Source organism: Myotis nattereri (genome assembly GCF_964212035.1).
Source record: "Myotis nattereri genome assembly, chromosome: X".
Lineage (NCBI taxonomy): Eukaryota > Metazoa > Chordata > Mammalia > Chiroptera > Vespertilionidae > Myotis > Myotis nattereri.
In genome coordinates, this window is record NC_138078.1 from 145,960,576 (window position 1) to 145,972,466 (window position 11,891).

An 11,891-nucleotide genomic window follows, 5' to 3' on the forward strand; every position below is an offset into this window, starting at 1 on the left:
AAGGGCCAGGATATGGTCTGTTTCCCCTTTGAATCCCCAGATCAAACAATAGTGACTGGCACATAATAGGTATAAATAATTATTTGAGGAATGTTTTTGGACCAATGATAGATATTGGTAAATAATAATAAGCAAGAGAAAGAAACATATATTTTAAATTGCAAAAAATGTATAAATGAAAAAATATATGGCATTATCTAATGCAACCCCAAATTTTGCTAAGAGAATTAGAAAAAAATTCTACCAAAAGTTATATTTATGCTGAAAGTTTCAGGATAATGAAGAGTTAACAAAGGTAATGAGGTGAGGAGAACAGTGTTTCTAGACAGAACAGTTTGTGCAATCTCCCTGTGGCAGGGAAGAAATTGGCATGTGTGATAAACTGAAAGAACAACAGACATTGTATATATCAGTGGCTTCCAGCCAAAGAGCACCAGGAATACACAGATAGATAAGTTGCATATATTACTCTTTGTAGTGAAGAAATGCATGACATGGGGAACTGTGGTTGTTTTTCAGGAACATCATGTTAGAAATTATTACAGTACCAGATGTACTGGTTACTAATGTGGATTTTTTTCAATAGATGGAGTTAAACAAATGTTAATATATATGCGATTTGATATTGTGCTATTTTGTTGTATTGACAGCAAGCTTCAAAACTTCATGTCAAGTTTTCTGAAGGTGTTAACATCATAGATATTTTTAAGCTTAAAAATGTCGAATTTCATGCCAAAAAAAGAGCATTTCTGGGAAGTTTTAATTCATTACTTTATTTTGAAGAACAGTGCTGCTGAAAGTTATTGTATACTTCAGGAAGCTTATGTGAACATGTTCCATCTCAAGATTCTTGTGAACTCTGGTTTAAGCGCTTTAAAAGTGATGATTTCGATGTGAAGGACAAAGAACGTCCAGGTCAACTGAAAAAGGTTGAAGACCAACAATTACAAGCATTATTGGATGAAGATGAGGGTCAAACTCAAAAACAATTTGCAGAAAAATTAAATGTTGCTCAGCGAACAATTTCCGATCATTTACAAGCAATGGGAAAGATTTTAAAGGAAGGAAAATGGGTGCCACATCAACTGAATGAAAGACAAATGGAAAACCGAAAAGTCATCAGTAAAATGTCGCTTCAACGGCACAAAAGAAAGTCTTTTTTTTTGCATCGAATTGTGACTGGTGATGAAAAGTGGATTTATTTTGAGAATCCCAAACGCACAAAATCATGGGTTGATCCAGGTCAACCATCAACATCGACTGCAAGGCCAAATCGCTTTGGAAAGAAGACAATGCTCTGCGTTTGGTGGGATCAGGAAGGTGTGGTGTATTATGAGCTTCTAAAACCAGGTGAAACCTTTAATACTGATCACTACTGACAACAAATAATCAATTTGAACCACACTTTGATCATAAAACAACCAGAATGTGCCAGAAGACATGGCAAAGTAATTTTGCTTCATGATAACGCACCATCACACACTTCAAAACCAGTTAAAGGCACGTTAAAGGATCTTGCCTGGGAAGTATTAACCCACCCACTGTATTCACCAGACCTTGCTCCTTCAGAGACCACTTATTCTGATCGATGGCACACTCACTTTCTGAGCAGCACTTCAAAACATACGAAGAAGTGGAAAATTGGGTCTCTGAATCATCTGCCTCAAAACAAGAAAAGTTCTATTGGGACGGTATCCACAAATAACCTGAAATATGGGGAAAATGTGCAGCTAGCGATGGACATTACTTTGGATAAAGCACTTTTGATGTTTCTATTGAAATTATCGTATTTTCTTTGACTATAAAATCGGTATTATTTTATTTTTTTAAATATATTTTATATATTTTTTACAGAGAGGAAGGGAGAGAGATAGAAACATCGACGAGAGAGAAACATCGATCAGCTGCCTGCTGCACATCTCCTACTGGGGATGTGGCCGCAACCCAGGTACATGCCCTTGACCGGAATCGAACCTGGGTCCTTTCAGTCCTCAGGCTGACACTCTATCCACTGAGCCAAACCGGTTCTGGCCAAAATCTGTATTGTTAACCGGCATACCTGGTATTAGAGCTCTGATTGGGTGATTTAGTTGTTCAGGTCCAAAGGGAGAACAACATTAACCATGTTACCAGCAACACTGAGACTTCCTTGTGAGTATCAAGCCAGTGCCCAGATGCCAGGCACTACTTTTCTCCTCCATATGAATACAGAGCAGAGAGATTTGGGGGGAAATGGTACAAGTATGTGGAGAGACAGGCAGGGTCGGGCAAGGCAAGGCCTGAAAGACCATGCTATCAGAGTTGAACTTTGTCTAAAAGCAAAGGGAAACAAGAGTGATGTACTTCAACCCGTGTGTCAAGGACAGTGGAGGGTCTGAGATTTATGCTACTTGTGACCTTACGAGGTAATTTGTCGCCGATTGGCGAATGCTGACAGAGACAGAGGACTCCTGGGCGAGAGACAGAGGACGTGCTTGCTTGCAGCAGAACCATGTTTGCACTGGTTGCACCAGTTCCCAAGGAGCCCTGGGGGCAGTGAAGGTAGACGTACCCGGATGCCCACACACGGCGGAGGGCTGTGATGCAGGAGGGGAACCCTGCTCTTGGGAGATTTTCTGCTCTGATAGTGAGCAGAAGCAATCCTGCTTGTGGGAGGAGGTGTTCCCTCAGCCCTCAGGATTGCTCAATACACACTGAACCCAGAGAAACCTCCCAGGTAAAGCGATTAGGGCTTTGAATTCTTGGCATACCCAGAAGGAACATGAGGGAACATGCAGGGCCCATAGTGGGTGTCCTCTCCCAACACAGTGCTCTCTTAAAGGTCAGCATTGGAGAACTGGCTACTACATGAGAAAGGCAACACTGAATCTGCCTGACACTCGATCTGAATTATAACGTACAAACACGCGCTAATTTCTTCCCTGTTGACGCTCTCATTCCCCTCCGGCTACTGGCCCACCCCGTCAACCTATTAACGGGCAGGGAGACTGTAGCACACCCTGGATGACTCCGACGACAAGGGCTGTAAAGGGGTGATGGCACTTTGATGAGGGAGAGAAGGGTCACCCTGCTCCAGGAGGAAGGAAGGACAGGTAGAGGCAAGGAGGATGGTCTTCGGGGTTGGTGACATGGATGATGCTGAGCCTGGGGGCAGTGGTGCTCTATGAAAGCATGGAAAGGTCCCTCCCAGAGGTGGTTTTGTAGCTAGACAGTGTGAGCCCACTGCAAAGTAGGCAGGACCCACAAGAGAGGCATGAACCCACCCACCAACCTCCAGGCTACCCCTGAGACAAAGGCTCCCCTTGCATTTTCTATGGGAGATGGATCTTCCTGATATACTTGGTTGCCATGGAAACTCAGGTGGATGCCAGCTTCTGTGAACCACATGTGTCTCACCAGGACCAGCTATTCCGCACTTGCATTCAAAATGGTTTTGTTCTGAACTTGCTGCCATCTTCTGCAGATGGGCGAACACCTGGCGTGTTTGGGCTTTAGCCATGAACTGGGGCACAGTTCTTCCCTGAAACCCTCGGAGGATTACCCCTGTCTAATCTGTCTAGTGCATGGCTCTATCTGTTCTATCTGTTGTGATGTTTGCTTCTGCGCTACTTGCATAGAATATGTAATAACTAGAATTCTGATACAATATTTGCTGATTGTTCATTGATAACAGCCTAGTCTCATTAATGCTGTAATAAATGAATATTCAACATGCAATGATTGATTACACTGCCAGCTACATGTAAAAGAATCAATCTCTATTTTACAGAAGAGACTGAAGACCTAGAGAAGTTGACTGATGGTGCACAGGTCAGGTAGGGCAGCTTCAAAGGTAGTGTAGTCCCACAGGGCTATGGTGAGAACGGGCCCTTGGGCTTGTGGGTTGCTGTTGCCTCCTTGAAATTCTGAACGTTTTTCTTGAATTTGTGTTTTGTAAGAACTGTCTGATGGCACAGCGCAGCATGTGCTGGGCACCTGGAGCCTCAGCTCTCCTGTGGCCTAGACCTGCCAGCTCTCCACCTCAGGGGGACAGGTTTGCTGCTGCTGGCTCACCCACCCCCCACTCACCCACACACCTCTTCCTCTCTTGCCCATGTGACTGCTGCTGCACTTCACCCTCTGGGGGTCTGGGAGTGAGTGCAGGAAAGGTCAAGGTTGAGAGTGCAAGGTCATGGGGTAGGGGGCCTGGCCACCTGTGAGGACCTTCACGACATTCAACAGCTAATACAAAAGACCATGACTGGTCAAAAGAGTGACTGTGGAAGAAAGGAAAAAGGAGCTTTTCCCTGCTTTCTGAAAGGAAACCCCACCTTTTCATTCTGCACAAGGCCCCTCATTATGTATTCGGTCCTACACGGTAGAGAAGGCCACAAATTCAGGATGCATGGCTCCTAAGCTGAGTTATTGCATTTTTTTCTCTTTTAGCCTTTAATGACAAGAAAAAAAAATGGAACAGGTGGTACCTGCATCCATGGCATAAAATCCAAAAGTTTCCAAACATGCGGTCAAAAGTATGCCTCTCCCTCCAGATGGCTAAGCAACCAGCTCTCTGAATAGCAACCGGCATGTCCACCAGGTTCTTCTGTAGCCTTCCTTGCAGGGGTACCTTACGCATGTACAAGCATGGCGCATATTTCACTCACTCCCCTTTATATACAAATGATTAAGTACCAAACAGCTTCCTGGACCTTGCTTTCTTCGTTTCTCAGGTGCCTTGGAGATCTTTCTTATGGTCACAGTGAGAGCAAAGCCCAGAGAGGGCCTGTCATGCCATTGTTTAAGTGCTATATCATAACCCTCATCATGCCAAGGACGTGGCCACTATCCTCATTCACTGATGAGGAAACCGGAACATAGAATTTAAATAACCTTCCAAAGGTAACATGGCTAAAAGTGGGAAGACCCACTGGACCCGCGCAGTGTATGGTAGTTCCAGAATGTACACTTAACCATGGAGCAAAAAACATTCTACTCATTTAAAAAATATTTTTATTGATTTTTAGAGAAAGAGGATGGGAGAAGGATAGAGAGATAGAAACATTGATGAGAGAGAATCATCAATTGGCTGCCTCCTGCAGGGCTCCCACTCGTGATGAAGCCTGCAACCTGGGTATGTGCCCTGATCAGGAATTGAACTGGCGACCTCTTAGTTCCTGGGTTGATGCCAACAGCTGAGCCACACCAGCCGGGCCATTCTACCTTTTAAAAGTCGTTGCCTGAGGTCCTTTTTATGGGTGTATCCTCCTTTATTTATTTAGCCAGTTTGTTACCGATTGACACTTATGGTTTTTCCAATCTTGTGCTATTACAGACAATAATAACACAATTGTTATTATCCAACTAGAGGCCCAGTGCATGAAATCCATGCACGGGGTGCAGGAGTGTCCCTCAACCCAGCCTGCACCCTCTCCAACCTGAGACCCTTCGGGGGATGTTTGACTGGCGCAGGATCGGACCTAAACCAGCAATTGGACATCCCTCTCACAATCTGGGACTGCTAGCTCCTAACTGCTCGCCTGCCTGCCAGCCTGATCGCCCCCTAACTGCTCCCCTGCTAGTCTGATTGCTCCCAACTTCCCTCCCCTGCTGGCCTGATTGCCCACAACTGCCCTCCCCTGCTGGCCTGATTGCCCCTACCTGCCCTCCCCTGCTGGCCTGATTGCCCACAACTGCCCTCCCCTGCTGGCCTGGTTGCCCACAACTGCCCTCCCCTGCTGGCCTTATTGCCCACAACTGCCCTCCCCTGCTGGCCTTATTGCCCACAACTGCCCTCCCCTGCCACAACCTGCCTCCTCCGTGCTAGGTGGCAGAGACGCTGGGACCAGCCTCCTTCGTGCTGTGCAGAGCTGCAGGACCCCCAGGACTCACTGTGCAGAGTGACTGCCAGGACCTGACTCTGCTGTGTGTGCAGCCATCTTGTGGTGGCCATCTTGTGACAATTTCGTGCGAGGGTGTGGTGCTAGAGCGTGACGCCACCTAGGCTTTTATAGGATGCCTTTGAATAAGCTTGTACATAACTTCATTCCACACGTGTGCAAGTACATCCCATGGATAAACTCATAGAAGTTGCGTTCCTGGATCAAAGGGTAAAAGCACACATAATTTTGACAGATATTGCCCACTCCCGATGCTACATCTGATTACACCAGCACTCACAGTACAGGAATGTTTCTGTCTCCCCCCCCCCCACATCTTCCCCACAACAGTGCATTTCAAATGTTGGTATATTTGGCAATATATAGATAATGGATGGTCTCTTCTTGTAGTTAAAATTTGCATTTCTTTTACTATGAGTTGGCTGCGGGGGAGGGGGATGTAAAACTTATTTAGGGGCATTTTGTGCTTTCCCTCCTATGAATATATTTGTCATACTAGTGACCGAGACTGACTCTTGTCCAAATCTGTTTCCCTTTCTTCCTGGAGTTATATATAAATTTTAGATATCAACCTCTTACCAGATGTCTTATTGGCAAACATCTTCTCTCATTTGGTAGGTTGCCTGTTTGTTTTGTTAATCGTTTCTATTGTTGTGCAAAAAGTTTTTAGTTTAATGTTGTCTCATTTGTTTATTTTCCTTGCCCGAGAAGATATATCAGAAAAAATATCACTAAGAGCAGTGTCAGAGAGTTTACTGCCTATGTTTTCTTTTAGGAGTTTTTTTTAAAAAAAATATATTTTAATGATTTTTTACAGAGAGGAAGGGAGAGAGATAGAGAGTCAGAAACATCGATGAGAGAGAAACATCGATCAGCTGCCTCCTGCACATCCCCCACTGGAGATGTGCCCGCAACCCAGGTACATGCCCTTGACCGGAATCGAACTCGGGACCTTTCAGTCCGCAGGCCGACGCATCTTCTAGGAGTTTTACCGTTTGAGTCTTACATTTATGTTTTAATCCATTTTGAGTTTATTCTTGTATATGGTGTAAGAAGGTGGTCTAGTTCCATTTTTTGCATGCATCTGTCCATTTTTTAAACACCTTTTATTGAATAGACTGTCTTTACTCCATTGTAAACTCTTGTTTCCCTGGAAAAATATTAATTGACTATAGAGAGCCAAATATTAATTGGCTCTCTATTCAGTTCCATTGATCTATGTGTCTGTTTTTATGCCAGTACCATGCTGTTTTGATTACTATAGCCTTGTAATATAGTTTGACACCAGGTAGGTAAGACCTATTTTGTTTATACTTTTGGCTCCGAACTTCAGCTTAAACTCATTTGAAGTTAACTTTTACAAATATTAATACTGGCTCTATATCCAGAAATTCTGATTTCATAGTCTATATTGTAATTTTGGATTTTTAAAAAAAATATATTAAAAATACTGTCAAATTGATAAATGGCAATATAATAAAGAATCCACATGTAAATCCCACCCAGCTTCAACAATGATGAGCTTTTGGTCAATTTTATTTTATCAACACCTACTAACTTCTCCCACACCCCAGGTTTTCTTCAGGCATACCCAAACATTAATTCTCTCCCTCTCTCCCTTCCTCCCTTTCTCTCTCCCTTCCTCCTTCCCTCCCTCCCTATAATACTACATTAGTAATGCAATTCATGCCATTATCATACCTAAACAATAATTAATAACTTCTTAATATCTTCAATATTCATTGACAGATAAAGTTTCCTTTACTCTCTCATAAAAGCAGTTTTCATTTTATTTTCTTCAACTCTGGATCCCATTTAGTCTCACACATTGCAATTTCTCAGTATGCATGTTAATTCTCTGTAAAATTAACCCTCTCTTACTCTTTTTTTCTTGTGAGAAATGAGTTCTTTGTTCTCCAGAGTCATCCACATGCATGCTTTTGCTTATTTCATTTGGGGGGCATCATTTAACATACTCTGTCCTCTGTCTTCCTTGTAAATTGAGATTTAGATCTACAGTCTTCTGATTCAGTCTTCACATTTTGGAAAGACTGTCTCAGAAATAGTGTCCCATTAGTCCATTAGGTGGCACATACTGTATGGTTGCCCCTCTTTTTGTAATGGGAGCAGATATTGGTATCCATTGCCTAGAGCACTTGTGTCATTCGAGGCTAAAATTGAAGATATTTTCATTCTATTTCATCCTTCTTCATTTATTAGATGGAATTATTCTATGAGAAACTTCCCTCAATCACTACTTCGTTACCAATGTTATAGTTCATATGCCAAACACAGGATAATTGTTTCATTATTTGCTTCTGCTTACTCAATTTCAAAATAATAAATCAATTTCCTAGAATTTAATAACGGTGACCATGAGGTCTTTTTTCCTTTAAAGCTGCTAAGAACCCAATAATGATGTGTTTAAATTCATTTTAGTTATTATTCTTATTGACACTCAATTTTCTCCTACATGATGCAGACTTGTAATCTGAATCTGCCTATACAGGAGCGATCACAAAGTAGGTGCTCAGTAAATGTGTGTTGAAAGTATGTCAAATAACAGTGAGGCATATTGACAACTATTTGATTGTTTTATTTTAACATTATATTATTGTGTCCATCCTTCCACCAGATGTTTGAAACTGACATTATCCCTTTGCTATCTTTGGTGTCATTCAAGTATTACTACATTTGGAGACAGAAAAATCAAGACTCACTCTCCTTCATTGCATCTTTCTACTGTAGTTAGGGGGACAAGTGACCGCAACTAGGCTCATGGATTTGATTCTCTTTTGGCTTACAAAATTCATTTCTCCACATTACCATTAATTCTCATCCAACACTTTCTCCATGAACATCACTGCCATCATCTGCTCTACTTTCCAGAACTTTGCATAGCTCAAATTTCCCCTTTCTCTACACAGCTCCTTATCATTGTACAATCACTCCTATGGAAGTAATATGTCAGTAAATCAACAAGTGTCTTTACTCTGCTTCTTCATCTCAATGATTATTCCATTTATGGGTGTGCATTTTGAAGGCTGAGTATATAGGCCTTCAATTTTTGATGTCTAATATTGGGTTAAGAGCTAGGCTCACCTGTGTCATTATGAAATGAGCTCCACAAAGGATTGTTTGCACATGATGAAGTATACAAAGTCTGGGATGTATAAAACATTTAAACCAGTGATTACTTGAATACAAGCTGCTATATAAGAAGTGTTGGATTAAATGTAAGGGAATTAGACAACCCCTTGAGTGTATCTCATTACTCTGAGAGAACAGTAATATTTACACAAGTATTTCTAGGACATACACAGGAATTAGTTGGCCATCATGTTAGTGTATGGAGATACTTTTCTCACCTTTTAACCCTCAAATTAGCCTACTTTCTGGAAGGGCTACTCCAGCCCTTGGCTATCAAAGCAATTCATTTCTAGCAAAATGTGCTTCACTAAAATTTTTAGCAGCAATTGTGGGTACTAGTGGAAAATAAACAAGACTGAGTAACCAATGATCCCAGTTTTCAGAGTTCTTCATATTCCCCATATGTATTATGTGTGAATTAGCCTGAAAGCAACAGGGTTGTAGTGTCAGCTTTGGTTTTGTAGTGTATCCTCATCTAGCACTGGAAACACTGGATGGGTAATCTCCCAGAATGTTGTGTGGACATTTGCAGGTAATGGGGATTACCTTAAAATGGAGATACATTTTTCCTGTTTAATCTCAAAATTAGGCTATTTTCTCAGTGTGCTATTACACTTGGCTATCACGCATTTCAGCCCTGACTGAGGTTGCTCTCCCACACCTTACTGTAATTATGGTGGGAAATGGTGTCTGAAAAATGATGAAGTGGCTGAAGCGACATAATTCCAGCCTCTGTGTTTTTTGTGTGGCCTCTTGGTATCCTTACAACTAGCACCCCAGGGTGCAGCTGTAGATGTCGATTCAAACATCGCCTGACAGTGAAAGCTTTTACTCAGACACTAGGCCCCCTCAATGCAGTTGCTATGGGAGATGATGCATCCTGATTATGTTGTTGCCATGGTAACTCATGCACTTGACCCAATCTTGTTCAGAGTTGACACACCAAAGGCAGCTTTTCCTCAACTGCCAGAGCCATCTCCTTTGTCAGTTTAGGGTGAGAAAATAGAGCCAAAAGAAATCTTTTCCCAAAGGTATTCACTATCCCATAACTTATTTGGCTCCATAACTAGGAAAGGATTGCTTCTGAAATTTTTATTATTGTGTGCAGGTGTGTACACATATACATTATTTGTATAATGGGGATGTACTGCATAGAGCACATCAACTGATTCACTATTGAAGGAGCAAGTGCCCAGGTCATATATTATTCATGATTAGAATAAACTGGAATAAAGATAGCTAGAGCTTACTGAGAACTTTCTATTTAAAAGGCTCTATTCCTTGTCTTTATAGGTAACTTGATTATCACTTGCTTATTATTCAATGTATAATACACATAAAATAATAAATGCATGAGATAATGTGCATAAATCACAACAGATAGGAACAGAGAATAGACAACCTGATAGGTGAAAAATAGTTTTTAAAAGTAGTTTTAATTTACCTTTCTGTTGTTATGAGTAGATTTTATCATCTCTTTATATATTCAACTAGAGGCCCAGTGCACGAAAATTGTGCACAGGTATGGTCCCTAGGCCTGGCCGGTGATCAGGGCCAATCAGGTTTCCCACCTCCCCACCTCCCTACCTCCTCCTTCCCTCACTCCCTCAGCACCTCACCACCACTGCCGCAGCTCATCACTCACCATGTTCCATGCCACCCGCCCCTGGTGGTCAGTGCATGTCATAGCAAGCGATCGAACTCCCAGTCTCTTGGTCAAACTTCCAAGGGGACAATTTGCATATTAGCCTCTTACTTTATAGGATGGTCATTTGTATGTCTTTTTAAAAAAACATTTTTGCCATTTTATGTAATGGATTTATGGTCTTTTTTACTTGTCTTTAAAGATCACTTGCATTTATTTGGGATATTAGCTTTTTATTTTTTATACATTTTAAAAACATGTTTTCCAAGTTAGTTATTAGAGTTTTGTTTGTCTTTTTGTTTTGTGTTTTGCTAGAACAAAATGTTTTTTCTTCTTTATTTGTAGCTAAATGATTTATCCATTTTCCTTTGTGTTTGGATTTTAATTCTTTGATAGAAATTCTTTCCACAACTCCAGATTATTACAGAATCTACTTGTTTTCTCTCTAGTATAAAAGAGTTTCATTTTTTTAAATATAGGTCTCTAAACCATTTGGAGATTGTATTTTTATTATATGAATTATGGATCAAATTTTACCTTTTACCAAATGGCTAATCAGTTGTCCCAACAGCATTTATTAAAATGTTTATTTTTTCCTTAGTCATATGAGATGTCACCTTTTTTTATATAGTAAGTTTCAATATGTACATGGGTATATTTCAAATCTCTCTATTCTGTTTCATTCAAATGCTGGTACTATATGGTTTTAATTATCAAGACTTTATAGAATGTTTATTCCTGGTTGGGCTAGCTTTCCCTCATTGCTACTTTTTTCATAGTGTGTTATAGCTATTCTTGCATATTTGTTTTTTCCTCCTAAGGAACTTTAGAATTAACCTGCCTTTCTCTGGGAATAATAAAACAACTTGCTGGTGTATTATTTAAATTAAGAATGCATTAAAAAAAAGAGAAATATTACCTTTGAGATAGCATGGATGGACCTGGAAAGTACTATGCTAAGTAAAATAAGCAAGTTAGAGAAAGACAAATAACATATGATTTCAAATATATGTGGAATCTAATGAACAAAATAAACTAACAAACAAAATAGAAACAGACTCATAGATACAGAGAACAAACTGACAGCTGTCAGAGGGGAGGGTGTGTGAAAAGGTGAAGGGATTAAACAACAAGAACAACAGAAAACCTCATAGACATCATTGTGGTGATTACCAGAGGGAAAGAGGGGTGGTGGGATGGTAAAAGGGAGATAAATGGTG